Source organism: Spermophilus citellus (assembly GCF_964194105.1).
Source record: "Spermophilus citellus genome assembly, chromosome: 6".
Lineage (NCBI taxonomy): Eukaryota > Metazoa > Chordata > Mammalia > Rodentia > Sciuridae > Spermophilus > Spermophilus citellus.
In genome coordinates, this window is record NC_138187.1 from 88,455,123 (window position 1) to 88,469,220 (window position 14,098).

The following is a 14,098-nucleotide window of genomic DNA, read 5'->3' on the forward strand; positions in this document are numbered from 1 at the left end:
TTGTCACCATGCAAGGTAGAGGGCATGGAGAGAAAGCCCTTCAAATTCTGAGGCAGGGTCTATTTCTGACTTAGGGTTTCTTTACCCACCTTAACTATTGGTTAAAATTTGGAAGTAGGTCCAGGACATTTTTAGCCATACAAGGGCCTCACAAGTTCTGCACATACCTCCTTTCTTTGGAAACTGTTGTTGGAGAATGTGCTTTAACAGGAGGGAGACCCAAGAGGGAGGAAGATAGGAGATCCCATAAAAAAGAGGGGAAGTGAAGTCTCAAGGTAACACCCCGTGTTCTGGGCATGGAAGCTCTGGTCTGGATTAGAGCAGGAAGGAGGTCCTGGTAGATGCTGCTTCAAATGGAAATGAAGAAAATACCTATATACTTCAATTCATGGATAGGAACTTGAGACAGTTAATGGAAAATTTGGATTTGAATGGCTGATAAGCATGTGGAAAACCAAAGATGTGGGAAAACAAACCATCTATTAGCTCCAGGGAAATGTTGGGTAAGACAGGAAGAGTGACTGCAGTATATGGCTCCGCAGGGGCCCGTCAAGCAATGTGGAACTGTGGTCAGATCTGGGAGGAGGGAAGGGTGCCTGGTGTTGGAGGGGAGGTGGTGGCATGACTAGTAAGGCATCACCTGGAGACCAAGAAATTGAGAAGTACCCTGTTACTCAGTGTCAGGGAGATGAAGGTCAAAGCAGTGAGTTAAGAGAGTTGGGAGGTATTTGCTTCAGGGAGTGGGAAATGGGGGAGGGAGAGAAGGGCAGGGAGTTTTTTTTTTTTTTTTTCAGAGGGGGAGGGTCAGTGTACAAGTCTTAGACTTATTTGGCTTTTAAAATTATATGCAGATATAAGTAGGATATTAAAAAACATCATCTGCTAGCCATGAAGGGAATAATGAGAAACAGTCCTTGAAGTTACCTAATGCCTTTTCTTTTATATTTGAGACAACTGAAGCCTGGGGAAAAAATAACTTGTTCATGTACTTAGACCTCTTATGAGACTGGCTTAGCCATGAATAACATGATCAGTTCCTACCACGGTAACTCTACTGAACTTTTATGGAAACTTTACAAGCTGGTTTAGGCTATTGTTTGGTGGGCCTAGTGAGAGGAAGTTAGTTTGCTGGGGCTGTGCCCTTGGAGGTCATATTGGTATACTGGGACTTGGCCTCTTCCCATCTCTCTCTTTGCTTCCTGGCAGCCATGAAGTGAGGCTGCTGCTCCCACCATGGTGTACTGTGCTGCCACAGGCCCAAAGCAACAGGGCCAAGTGGCCGTGGACGGAAACCTCTGAATTCATGAGCCACAATAAACCTTTCGTCTTTTTAAATGGATCATCTCAGGTATTTTTTGCACAGCAGGGGAAAGCTGCCTAGCTTTCTAAAACAGTTATTGAAATTACTGGCATCCTATGAGGCGGCTCCTATGCAAAACTATTTCTAGAAGATTTGACCTTGCTTTCCTCATATTCAAGTGAATTAGCAGAAATACTGTGTTTTCTAGTATACTTGTGGTAGCTATCGTGTGATTGAAGAATTACGTTCATCTTTCTAACAATCCTGATATACTCTGCTGTCCATGTAGCAAGCCGTGGTTCTCTAAAGTGTAGTCCCTGAATCAGCATCAGCATCTCCTGGCAACCTGTTAGAAATACAGGTAGTCAGACATCACCCCAGATCTAGGGGGCAGCAACCTATTTTGCTCTCCAGGTGGTTCTGCTGTGGGAGGAGTACCCTGGGCTGCGCCTTGCACCCTGCGGCCCCACCCAGCATGTTAGTCCTGCAAACTTCCTGCTGACTAGAGCTTAAAAGACTTGATATCATCTAAATGCAAGGAAAGCTGGGAAGTGTCTTTTGGGTAGCCAGTGACTCCTTACTGGAGACATAGGAGAAAAGGGATAATGTCTCTGACACTCTGCCTGTGTGCACTTTGAGATATATTCTGTTCACAGTAGAATGTGCTGCGTTGATAAAGGTATTAGGGCTTGTCCTCCTCAGCTATTCAGAAATCATTGTCCCTCTAAAAACCTACCTTAAACGACCCCAGATTTAATTATTGCTTAATGAAGGGGTTTATATATGCTAGTTACAGTTCTGTTTCTCTGACTTTTCTCATACTTACATGAATGTTTGGTGCCCTGGAATGTAGCCCTGGATATGTAAGAATGTAGTGTCTGATAAGGACAGGATATAAACACCCAACAGGATAGGGAGGCGGGGCAAAGGAGGAACTCAGAGGTGCAGCTCAAAAAATATGCGAGCATAAAATTCACCTCGTATTTAAAGAAATATGTAAAACCTGAAATCTCAAAGAGTGAGGTCTCTAATATCCTTAGGGTTGGGGAGGACTTTTTTAAGAATCTAAGTTTTAGACGAAATAAAGTGAATTGGTGGATGCGACTAAGTTAAAACTACACCTAACATTCTGTGTCAAAAGAGACCACTCCAGGGCAAATTGGAGAAATGATGACAATAGTTTTGTGAGATGAAATATCTATAACTCATAAAAATCTGTAAAATATACCTCAAGTTAAAATACAGCACAGAGGTGAGTGAGGAGGTACCATGTAATCTGACATTGCAGTGTCAGGGTGCTGTCATTTAAATATCAGATTAAAAGATAATCTTTTAATCTGGGCAGAGACTGGATGTAGACATCTCTTTCTCACTGGATATGCCATAAGGCTTGACTGCAGCTCCCTGTTGTGATCCTATATCCAGCTTCTGGGATTTCATATTTTTTTTTATTGGTTGTTCACAACATTACAAAGCTCTTGACATATCATATTTCATACATTAGATTCAAGTGGGTTATGAACTCCCATTTTTACCCCAAATACAGATTGCAGAATCACATCGGTTACACATCCACATTTTTACATAATGCCATATTAGTAACTGTTGTATTCTGCTACCTTTGTTATCCTCTACTATCCCCCCTCCCCTCCCCTCCCATCTTCTCTCTCTACCCCATCTACTGTAATTCATTTCTCCCCTTGTTTTTTTTCCCATTCCCCTCACAACATCCTATATGTAATTTTGTACAACAATGAGGGTCTCCCTTCATTTCCATGCAATTTCCCTTTTCTCTCCCTTTCCCTCCCACCTCATGTCTCTGTTTAATGTTAATCTTTTCCTCCTGCTTTTCCTCCCTGTTCTGTTCTTAGTTGCTCTCATTATATCAAAGAAGACATTTGGCATTTGTTTTTTAGGGATTGGCTAGCTTCACTTAGCATAATCTGCTCTAGTGCCATCCATTTCACTGCAAATTCCGTGATTTTGTCATTTTTTAGTGCTGCGTAATATTCCATGGTGTATAAATGCCACATTTTTTTAATCCATTCATCTATTGAAGGGCATCTGGGTTGGTTCCACAGTCTAGCTATTGTGAATTGTGCTGCTATGAACATTGATGTGGCAGTATCCCTGTAGTATGCTCTTTTAAGGTCTTCAGGGAATAGTCCGAGAAGGGCAATAGCTGGGTCAAATGGTGGTTCCATTCCCAGCTTTCCCAGGAATCTCCATACTGCTTTCCAAATTGGCCTCACCAATTTGCAGTCCCACCAGCAATGTACAAGAGTACCCTTTTCCCCACATCCTCGCCAGCACTTGTTGTTGTTTGACTTCATAATGGCTGCCAATCTTACTGGAGTGAGATGGTATCTTAGGGTGGTTTTGATTTGCATTTCTCTGACTGCTAGAGACGGTGAGCATTTCTTCATGTACTTGTTGATTGATTGTATGTCCTCCTCTGAGAAGTGTCTGTTCAGGTCCTTGGCCCATTTGTTGATTGGGTTATTTGTTATCTTATTGTTTAATTTTTTGAGTTCTTTGTATACTCTGGATATTAGGGCTCTATCTGAAGTGGGAGGAGTAAAAATTTGTTCCCAAGATGTAGGCTCCCTGTTTACCTCTCTTATTGTTTCTTTTGCTGAGAAAAAACTTTTTAGTTTAATTAAGTACCATTTGTTGATTCTTGTTATTAACTCTTGTGCTATGGGTGTCCTATTAAGGAATTTGGAGCCCTACCCCACAATATGTAGATCGGAGCCAACTTTTTCTTCTATCAGATGCAGAGTCTCTGATTTGATATCAAGCTCCTTGATCCATTTTGAGTTAACTTTTGTGCATGGCGAGAGGAGGGGATTCAGTTTCATTTTGTTGCATATGGATTTCCAGTTTTCCCAGCACCATTTGTTGAAGATGCTATCCTTCCTCCATTGCATGCTTTTAGCCCCTTTATCAAATATAAGATAGTTGTAACTTTGTGGATTAGTCTCTGTGTCCTCTATTCTGTACCATTGGTCCACCCGCCTGTTTTGGTACCAGTACCATGCTGTTTTTGTTACTATTGCTCTGTAATATAGTTTGAAATCTGGTATCGATATACCGCCTGATTCACACTTCCTGCTTAGAGTTGCTTTTGCTATTCTGGGTCTTTTATTTTTCCATATGAATTTCATGATTGCTTTATCTATTTCTACAAGAAATGCCATTGGGATTTTTATTTTATTTTTTTTAAAGAGAGTAAGAGAGGAGAGAGAGAGAGAGAGAGAGAGAGAGAGAGAGAGAATTTTTTTTAATATTTATTTTTTAGTTCTCAGCGGACACAACATCCTTGTTGGTATGTGGTGCTGAGGATCGAACCCGGGCCGCACGCATGCCAGGCGAGTGCGCTACCGCTTGAGCCACATCCCCAGCCCGGGATTTTGATTGACATTGCATTAAACCTATAGAGAACTTTTGGTAATATCACCATTTTGATAATGTTAGTTCTGCCTATCCATGAACAGGGTATATTTTTCCATCTTCTAAGATCTTCTTCTATTTCTCTCTTTAGAGTTCTGTAGTTTTGTATAAATCTTTCACCTCTTTTGTTAGGTTGATTCCCAAGTATTTTATTTTTTTTTGAGGATATTGTGAATGGGGTGTTTTTCCTCATTTCCATTTCAGAAGTTTTGTCGCTGATATACAGAAATGCCTTTGATTTATGCGTGTTGATTTTATATCCTGCCACTTTGCTGAATTCATTTATTAGTTCTAGTAGTTTTTTTGTAGACCCTTTTGGGTCTTCTAGGTATAGAATCATGTCATCTGCAAATAGTGATAATTTAAGATCTTCTTGTCCTATTTTTATGCCTTTAATTTCTTTCATCTGTCTAATTGCTCTGGCCAGTGTTTCAAGAACTATATTGAATAGAAGTGGTGATAGAGGGCATCCCTGTCTTGTTCCAGATTTTAGAGGGAATGCCTTCAATTTTTCTCCACTCAGAATAATGCTAGCCTGAGGCTTAGCATAGATAGCTTTTACAATGTTGAGGTAAGTTCCTGTTATCCCTATTTTTTCGAGAGTTTTGAACATAAAGGGATGGTGTACTTTGTCGAATGCTTTTACTGCGTCTATTGAGATGATCATATGGTTCTTATCTTTAAGTCCATTGATGTGGTGAATAACATTTATTGATTTCCATATATTGAACCATCCTTGCATCCCAGGGATGAATCCTACTTGATCAAGGTGCACAATTTTTTAAAAATATTTATTTATTTATTTATTTATTATTTTTTAGTTTTCGGCGGACACACATCTTTGTTTGTATGTGGTGCTGAGGATCGAACCCGGGCCGCACGCATGCGAGGCGAGCGCGGTACCACTTGAGCCACATCCCCAGCCTAAGGTGCACAATTTTTTTGATGTGTTTTTGTATCAGATTCGCCAGAATTTTATTGAGGATTTTTGCATCTAGGTTCATTAGAGATATTGGTCTGTAGTTTTCTTTCTTTGAGGTGTCTTTGTCTGGTTTTGGAATCAGGGTGATGTTGGCCTCATAGAATGAATTTGGAAGAGCTCCCTCTTTTTCTATTTCCTGAAATAACTTGAAAAGTATTGGTATTAATTCTTCTTTAAAGGTTTTGTAAAACTCTGCTGCATACCCATCCGGTCCTGGGCTTTTCTTGGTTGGTAGTCTTTTGATTGCTTCTTCTATTTCATCCATTGATATTGGTCTGTTCAAATTGTGTGTATCCTCCTGACTCAGTCTGGGCAAATCATATGACTTAAGAAATTTATCGATGTCTTCACTATCTTCTATTTTATTGGAATATAAGTTTTCAAAATAATTCCTAATTATCTTCTGTATTTATGTAGCATCTGTTGTGATATTGCCATTTTCATCCCGTATGTTAGTAATTTGAGTTCTCTCTCTTTTTCTCTTCGTTAGCATGGCTAAGGGTCTGTTGATCTTATTTATTTTTTCGAAGAACCAACTTTTAGTTTTGTTAATTTTTTCAATAGTTTCTTTTGTTTCAATTTCATTGATTTCCGCTGTGATTTTAATTATTTCTTGCCTTCTGCTACATTTGCTATTGTTTTGCTCTTCCTTTTCTAGGGCTTTGAGATGAAGTGTGAGCTCATTTATTTGTTGGTTTTTTCTTTTTTTGAGGAATGACCTCCAGGCGATGAATTTCCGTCTTAAAACTGCTTTGTGTCCCATAGATTCCGATATGTTGTGTCTGTATTTTCATTTATCTCTAAGAATTTTTTTATTTCCTCCTTTATGTTTTCTGTAGCCCATTGATCATTCAGTAACATATTGTTCATTCTCCATGTGATGTAGGATTTTTCCTTCCTTCTTTTATCATTGATTTCCAGTTTCATTCTATTATGATCAGATAAGATGCATGGTATTATCTCAACCCCTTTATATTTACTGAGGGTTGCCCTATGGCATAATATATGGTCTATTTTTGAGAAGGATCCATGTGCTGCTGAGAAAAAAGTATATCCACTTGATGATGGTTGATATATTCTATATATGTAAGTTAAGTCTAGGTTATTAATTGTGATATTGAGTTCTATAGTTTCTTTATTCAACTTTTGTTTGGAGGATCTGTCCAATGGTGAGAGAGGTGTGTTGAATTCACCCGTAATTATTGTGTTGTGGTCTATTTGATTCTCGAACTTGAGGAGAATTTGTTTTATGAATGTAGCAGCACCATTATTTGGTGCATAAATATTGATAATTGTTATGTCTTGTTGGTGAATGGTTCCTTTTAACAGTATATAATGTCCTTCTTTATCCCTTTTGATTAACTTAGTCTTGAAGTCGATTGTATTCGTTATGAGGATGGCCACCCCTGCTTGCTTATGAGGACCATGTGCGTGGTATATTTTTTCCCAACCTTTCACCTTCAGCCTGTGTATGTCTTTTCCAATCAGATGTGTCTCCTGGAGGTAGCATATTGTTGGATTTGTTCTTTTAATCCATGTTACCAGCCTATGTCGCTTTATTGGAGAGTTTAAGCCATTAACGTTTAGAGTTACTATTGATACATGGTTTGTACTTGCAGCCATGTTTGATTATTTATCTTTTTTTTAATTTAGTTTGTTTCTCCATGATTAGCTTTCCCCCCACCCTCTGTCTTTACTGAGGCACTTCCCATTGATGGTTTTGGTTATTGTTTTTCATTTCTTCCTCGTGTAGTGTTTTGCTCAAGATGCTTTGAAATGCTGGTTTTCTGGCTGCAAATTCTTTTAACTTTTGTTTATCATGAAAGATTTTTATTTCATTGTTGTACCTGAAGCTTAATTTTGCTGGATACAAAATTCTTTGTTGGCATCCATTGTCTTTCAGTGTTTGAAATATGTTGTTCCAGGATCTTCTCGCTTTCAGCATGAGTGATGAAAAAGCCGTTGTTATTCTTATTGGTTTACCCCTGAATGTAATCTGCCTCCTTTCTCTTGTAGCTTTTAATATATTCTCTTTTTTCTGTATATTGGATATCTTCATAACAATGTGTCTTGGCCTTGGTCTACTGTGATTTTGTATGCTCGGTGTCCTGTATGCATCTACAATTTGTATATCTGCTTCCTTGTTTATTTCTGGAAAGTTTTCTATAATTATTTCATTCAGCAGGTTGCTCATTTCCATGGTTTGAACCTCTATACCTTCCTCTATCCCGATGACTCTTAAGTTTGTTTTTTTTTTATATTATCCCATATCTCTTGGATGTTTTTCTCGTGATTTTTTACCAGCCTTTCTGAGTTGGCTAGACTCTTTTCAAGATGATATATTTTGTCTTCATTATCTGACGTTCTGGCTTCTACTTGCTTCACTCTGTTAGTGATACTCTCATTTGAGGTTTTAATTTGGTTTATAGTTTCCTTCATTTCTAGAATTATTGTTCGATTTTTTTTATAATCTCTATATCTCCTGATAAAGATGCTTAATTTCTTCTTTTATCTCTTTATGTAATTCATTTTCAATGTGTTCTTTCATTGTTTGAATTTGCTGTCTTGTATCCTCTTTAAGGTTCCATTCCATCTGTCTAAGGTGTTCCTTGAGTTCTTTATATGACCATTTTTCTGATGACTCTAGGTTCTCCTGAATATTTAGGCTGTCCTGCATTGTTTGTACTCCTTTTCTTCCTTGCTTTTTCATGGTACTCATGTTACTTCTTGTTCTGTTTGACTGCGGAGTTACTGTTTACTCCTATAAATTTATTTGATGCTTGGGAGGAAAGGTATTAGGAAGGCAAGGGAAGAAGTCACTAAAGAGAATGAGAGTAAGCAGGTAGAATTCAAGGAAGGGGGAATAAGGAAATTGAAAAGAAATGAAAATACAAAAGAAAAAAAAATAGAATAAAAAAAGAAAAAAAATTAAAAAAATAATAAAAAAATAAAAATAAAAATTAAAAAATAATAATAAAAAAAAGAATTTAAAAAACAACAAAAAAATGAAAATGAAAAAAAACCCTGAATTAAAAAAAAAAAAGAAATTAATAAATGCAGTCTTAGAGTTTGATTAACTTCTTTTCCAGTAGGTGGAGCTGTGCCCACCGGGCGAAGCTTCTCCTCTCAATACGTGGGAACCAATCACTGTGCAGCAGCTCCTCCTCCCAGACTGGGCGAGTCTCCCATCCTGACTGCCTAGGGCCTTCTCTTGTGTCTAGTCACTTCCCCACTTTTCCTCAAGCCAGGCCCTGCTCACTCGTGACGCTCATCACAATACTGGCTACACGCCAGGTCTGCTGCTCCCGGGAGCCCTATTTTCATGAACGCCTGGGCACACTCTCCCTGTTTGCCATTCCTTCAGAGCTTGGGGCTGAGAACCCTCAGCGAATTTTGCTTGCCCTCCAGTAGCCACGTCCCCGGTAGCTGGTGCAAGAGACCTCAGTTGTCAGCACTGGTGGGAGCGGTAGCCGGGAGTTCCGCGCCATTCCTGATTCCCTCCGTCTGTCTATCGCGCTCACGGGAGAGCTGGGAGGGGCCCTTAAGGTTTCCCAGATGTGTGGAGAGGGAAGGCTAGGGGATTACACACCTGTCGCCGCTGGTTTCAATGAAGTTATCTCCTCCGCTGCATTCTGGTGACGTCAGTTCTCTGCCATGGTGGTATCCCATGCAAATGGTGACAGTTCGTGTCCTTTGTCGGGTGACCAATGCAACGGGTGGGTCCTGACTGGCTCTCCCAAGCCCCGTTTCAATCCTGTGGCCACTGCCTATGAAGGCTCAGTTGGCATTAACCTCCGTAGGTTCAGAAGGGCCGACCAGTTGTTTCAGAGGGATCGTTTAGTGCTGAGTCATAGCAGTTTTTCTGTGAGAAGCAGGCGAATGGGAGCTTGAATGCAGCTGATCCGGGCTTGGTGTGTGTTCTGAGAGGCCCAGACTGTTCGTCTCTGATCCACGTCAGCTCAGCATTGCCTAGTGATCCTGAGCAAGCAGCATCTAGACGGTTTACGACTCCCTATGCCTGCGCAGCTGAAGAGGTCAGAGACTTGATCTCTCTGCGCCTGCCGCCATGTTGGATCTCCCTGGGATTTCATATTAAGGAAACATCAAAGATATAGGATTTGTGGCTAAGGAGAACGAGCACAGTACTGTTGATAATGGTGAAAACTAACCTGCCTCCACTAAAACCAAAACCAAAACCATGTAATGGTCAGTAGTAGAGGCCTGGCAAATAGACTTATTTTACTCATAATAAAAATTATACCCCCATTTCAAGGCCTGTTGTCCAAGAACTGTGATAATATGAGGAAATGCTTTCTATGTAACGCTAGATGAAAAATGGATTAGAGCTGGACATGGTGCGCCTGCCTGTAATCTCAGTGACTTAGGAGGCTGAGGCAGGAGGACACAAGTTTGAGGTCAGCCTTAGCAACTTAGGCTCTAAGCAACTTAGCAATACCCCATCTCAAAATAAAAAAATAAAAAGATCTGGGGATGTAGCTCAGTGTTAAGTGTTCCTGGATTCAAATCCCCATACCCCAAAGAAAAGATCTAGAATTCTAAAGTGCTATGAGAACTGACAGAAATTATGCACAGAGAAATGATCAGGAGGTATCATAGCTGTAAAAGTGACTTTCCTGGTTGTTAGGGTTCCGAGTGATTTTAATTTACTTCTTTGTATAATTTAGGTTCCCAGAATATCTTTCAAGGCTGTCTCTTTTATAGGAAGGAAAAAGTGAACATTGTTAAAAAAGTCTGAAGTGTGCCCTGCCGTTTGCCAAAATAAGCAACTTTTACAGCCACCTGGGTGGATATCAAGAAAGCCTCTGAGTGGAAGTGGAATGCCACTTGTTCTTTTAAGAGTGATGTGAGATTTCACTCTGCCATTCATTCAGGTGGCTTTCTGTGTGGTGTTTGTATTGTCACCCCTGAGTTCTATTTAAAATGATGGATTAGGTGCGTTTGAATCAGTGTCTTACTTTAGGTCCCAGGTGACCTCTCAGTAGTATCTGGTAGACGCAGGTGGATAAAGGGTTGGATCATCAAGGAGTCATAAAGACTCTAGCAAACTTTTTTTTCCTCTTTTTTCATAAGTGTCATAGAAGCCATTGATGCTCAACTGATTTATTAATAGTTATGTTTATAGACTCCCCCACCCCCTTCCAGAAAAATTTTGTGCCTAATGACATTTTCCAGGTGGACTGTTCTTCTTGAATTTACAAATGAATGGGAAAAGGAAATAGTCTTAGTATAACACACACAACTTAGCTTTTAAGATTCTTCCAAATCCCCTGAACTTGTGTGGATAGAAAAGGACAGCCCATGGAATAGAAGCCTATTATGCTAGGAAATTTGCCACAAATCATTTGTGGAATATTTGGGGGGAAACTACATTTTCTTTGGAAGTGTGTTCAGTTTTTAAGTTCCTATGTTCTCTTCTGACCACGTTGACTTAAGTAAAATTAAAAGATTTTAAGAGAGTAAAAACTTGATGGTTCTTAAGGACATGTCACCATCTCTCAAATATGGCTCATCAATATAGGGTGCAGCTGGACCAACCAGTGCAGCAGACACTGGCCACATATGGCTATTTAGACTTAAATTCATTAAGATGAAAATTCAGATACTAACTGTACTAGCTAAATTTCATGTGGCTTGTCACTACATGTGGCTAGTGGTTCCCATACTGAACTATGCAGTTATAGAAAGCTAAGAGGTGATAAGAGCCCTAAAATTTCTGATTAATTTTAGAGTAATATCCATTGAATATTCTTCCTCACTCCTTTCCTTCCTAACAAGGCTTTGCTTAGTCTTTGCTAAAAATTACTTGTGTTCTGTAAACATTCCGCAGGTGAAAGAAGGAGGCAGGCTAGCATGGAGAGGGGAGAAGTCTTACTCTATGAAATTTGGTTCAGATAAATGGTTCTGATGGAGAAAATATACAGTGAGTGCTAGCAAGACCTTGTAGGCATTTTAGATTTAAAAAATTCCTTTGATTGAGTCTAAGCAAGCCTCCTTATTTAACTGGTAAGGAATTTGAGGAAAAGAGAGGCTAAGCAATTTGTTTATGTCACACAGCGAGGTAGTGGCCATGGGACTCCTTGCTCTCAAGCGTACCCTTCGTTTCACTCGGCCAGGTGACTTTCGTAAGAAGTTCTGATGCTGTAATTCTGTTGTTCACCAGCCTTGGAGACAAGAGGAGCCAGTTGTAGTACAGTTTACACAACTGTGTGTCCAAGCAGGAAGCTGCCCTTTAGAAGTCCATCCTTCTGAACCTTCTCTGTGTGCCTTTGGAAAAAAAAATCCTGCTTTAATTAGTAAACACATTTACTTTTGGTCTTGAGGTCACAGTAGTATATTTTATGAATTAATAGGTGGCCTGGGTGTAGCTTGCTGGTAGAGTGTTTGTGTAGAACATGTGAATCCCCAGCACCACACACAAGCACACACACAATCAAAAGGAAATGTACATCTTTTAAAAATAGCCTTTAAAAAATGAAAGTAGCCTTTTTGGGGTATGTTGTTAGGAAAAGGATTTGCTCTTTAAAATATCATGTTTAGGGGTGTGTGTGTGTGTGTGTGTGTGTGTGTATGTATGTATGTATGTGTGTTTCTTCTCCCAACACTGGGGATCCAATCCAGGCCCTCATGCATGCTAGTCAAAGGCTTTACCAATGATCTTTACCCTGTTTTTATTTTCAAAGCTTAAGGGAACAATTGTCACCAGTAAGACTTGCCCCCACCATATCACATTTAAAGTAAATGGATTTACAAAAAAGGAGAGTAAATAGAAATTTCTGTGAAGTGGTTTGTCATTCTCATATTTAATATGTTTCCTCCGGAATTACCTATTTCCATGGTTCCATTAGCTACTGAGAGCTGGCTGTGGAAAGTGAAGTCATTTATTCCCGCGACGGTGGCTGCATGCTGGGAAGAGACTGAGTTGTCTGTGAGGCTTGTTTCCATCACGTTCTTTTTTTTTTGAGGTAAGTATTATTTTTTTTTCCGAATTTTTAATATTTATTTTTTAGTTTTCGGCGGACACAACATCTTTGTATGTGGTGCTGAGGATCGAACCCTGGCCGCACGCATGCCAGGCAAGCGCGCTACCGCTTGAGCTACATCCCCAGCCCTCCATCACGTTCTGTTGATGATACTGTCCAGATGCTTCTTGCATGTGTTTTCTTCTCCCTGTCTGAATCCTGGCCTGCACTTCCTAGCTTCCTCTGATCCTTCTAGCCTTGCCCTGTCTGTCTTGCACGTGGCTGTTGGAGAAGGAGTGATTCTTCCAAGACAGATGGGATCCTCTCCCTCCCTGCAGTGACATCCTGCAGTGACTGCCCCTGCCTGCAGAAGGGCCTGCAGCTTCTGTCCTTATTTTGGAAAGCACTTTTCTCATCTGGGCTCAACCACTTCTCTGTTCTCACCCCGTAGCTTTTGTTCGAGCATCACTTCCTGAGGTTCTGCCTGACAGCCATCTGCATGATCCGGGTCCTTTGGTTGGTCCCCTTTCCTGCCTTATATTTTCCTATAGTTCTGACTACCTTCCAACAGACCATATAATTTACTAATTTTAAGAACATTTATTGGCATTTTCTTTCAATTACGATGAGACATCCACCAGGGCAGGGTTTTTGTTTTATTGTGTGTGTTTGGTTCTGTGTGTCTTCTTGTGCCTGGAATGGTGCCTGTCATTGATAGGGGAGCAGCAAGTATTTGGAGGGAATGGCACGAATGCTGCTTGCCCACACAGTCCTGTGGATGTTTTAGGAGGACCTGCTACACTGTTTGCCCTATGTTTAGAATCTTCTACTCTCTGAGTCTCTTAAGCCTAGGCTCCTACTTGACTTTTTCTTTTCCTCTTATCATTAGTTGCTCTGGGCATTTTCCTCTCTGATTTTCTGTTCTACTTCAGTATATCCCCCCTTCCCTCTGCCCACTCCGAGTGACTTGGGTTTTCTTCTTGGACCTGGGAACTAACAGCCTACTGCTATCATGTCCGTCCTGGTAGCCAGGTGGTGTCAGCACCTATAAGATGCTTTATTAAAGGCACACATGTTGTTTATTACCAGCACTTGCTTGTCCGGAGGTAATTATTAATTAATTAATTAATTTTGTGGTGCTGGGGATGGAACCCAGGACATTGCACATGCCAGGCAAGTGCTCTGCCTCTGAGTTGCATCCCCAGCCCATGGGCAATTCTTGGCTGGTGACAGCTTATGTGGAGGATAAGTGCTTTGTAGATTTCATCAGTGACTGCTCCCTAATTGTCAGTGGCAATAGGGATAAACTGGTAGGAACTGCCACCCACTGTGAAATTCAGGCAGGACATAAGAGCTTGTGAGTACCCCTGGCAGCCCTTGTTC

At 40.4% G+C, this 14,098-nt stretch overlaps 1 protein-coding gene across 3 annotated transcripts in view; it reads left to right on the forward strand.

Moving 5' to 3' along the window:
- Positions 1-14,098, forward strand: part of SFMBT2 (Scm like with four mbt domains 2) — a 221,244-nt gene that overhangs the window by 14,966 nt on the left and 192,180 nt on the right. The window contains exon 3 of one of the 3 annotated variants that reach the window (XM_081297167.1): positions 12,602-12,718. The exons of the other annotated variants lie outside the window; for them this stretch is intronic. The gene's annotated coding sequence lies outside the window, so the exon portion shown is untranslated. The remainder of the gene's footprint in view (positions 1-12,601; positions 12,719-14,098) is intronic. 3 annotated transcript variants of the gene reach the window in all.